Source organism: Schistocerca nitens, chromosome 3 (assembly GCF_023898315.1).
Source record: "Schistocerca nitens isolate TAMUIC-IGC-003100 chromosome 3, iqSchNite1.1, whole genome shotgun sequence".
NCBI lineage: Eukaryota > Metazoa > Arthropoda > Insecta > Orthoptera > Acrididae > Schistocerca > Schistocerca nitens.
The window spans coordinates 140489187-140490835 of NC_064616.1; positions in this window are offsets into that span (position 1 = coordinate 140489187).

Below are 1649 nucleotides of genomic sequence, written 5' to 3' on the forward strand. Positions count from 1 at the left end.
GTTGCTTGCAAGTTTTTACGTGCCTTTATGTCACGATGTCGCTAAATGGCTCTTACATCATGAAACACACTGCATGTGAAGAGAACTCGGCGGAACTGAAACTGGACCTATGTTTATGGTTGGTAGCCGTTCTCTTGCAACCAAATAGCAATAGTGCCCTCGTAAGTTTATTTTTTCATAGAATATCTCAAAAAATTCGATAGTAGGAAAATACGGGGGTAGTCATAAAATTTTAATTATCACCTCGAACAACTGAATTTATGTAATTAATTTGTTTTTATTTCCACTTAAATGTCTGCAGTCCTGTAACACATTGAAATCCCCGTACTACGCCGCTAGGGGAGCCAAAACAAAATGCTGTAAACCAGTGATAGAATGCAGTAGGGTGCGGTAATCCGTTTTTGTCAATATAGGAAGTGTTGCAGCTGTGTCCGGCCAAACTAATTGGCTGAAGAAGTTGCCACGCTGTCTTGCTCCCGGCTTAAAACACAAGTATAAAATGAATACACAAATAAACAAAAAATACAACAGTATGGAAGTATAACTACCTTGGCATAAAGGTTGTACATGACAGTTTTAGTTACTCTTTCAGTTGTATGTTCCGTCACTTCAGAGATGGAGGTCTGTTGGATTCTCTATAATATATCCTACAACGACTTCTCTTGGAAAGGAAAGTGCGTCAAAAATTTTTTTTATAGAAGTACATATTTAATCATTTGTCACGAGTTTCACATGTGCAAACGATCATATTCTACGAAGTAATTACTCCGTTATCTGTAAAAATACGCATTTACACGTAATGCGTTATGAGAAAGAATCGAACCCGTTTGGGTCGTCAACAAAAGCAGTCACCTTGCGCAAGAAATAAATTGCACCATCAAAGTTTTTTAATGGGACATAATTCCTTTAAGGGCATAATTCTCACAGTGCAGTAAAACTTATGAAGCCTGTTTGATGCATACCGCGTGGCGTCCGCTTAATGAAATTTTTTATTCTCTTCAACTGTAAGGCGTAAAAAATTGCAAAATACTTAGCTTACCCGTTTTCTGTGGCTAGGTACGTTCATACTTATTTATCATATCTTTAAATATTTAGCTACAGTAGTGAGCGAGTGTGGGAATAAGCGTAGTTATTAAAAGATATAAATCAATGCCAGGTCGGATACAGGTGTATTACCAGTGGCAACGTCCTTACCTGTGTTATGACTACACTAGGTTACTTGTTTTGTGCCATATTATTAAACAGAATTTTTTAATATGCCAAGAGCAACTTTACTACAGACGCACTATGTACAGAAAAAATACTGACAAGGCATAGTACGTTGAGATAGATGGCAAACCGGTCTTTTTAGTGGGTAACTCTTGGCTGGTAATAAATACATAATTTAGAGCTTGTGGCACGTTGAAGTTTGAGAACAATAGTGTCAAAATTTCTTTCGACTGTGTCTGATATTGTACTTTGTTATCGAGCCTACCAACCATCACTGTAAGAGGGATGCACGGTACGTAATTGCGGATCGCTTAGCATGTTGCGCAAGGTGATAAAATGATCAATTTTTAACAGGTAATCCATGACTGGAAATTTATGATTTCGGATGTTGGAGAAGGGTGCGAATATGCTTTCCACACCCCGTTAAGAATGCCTACAGG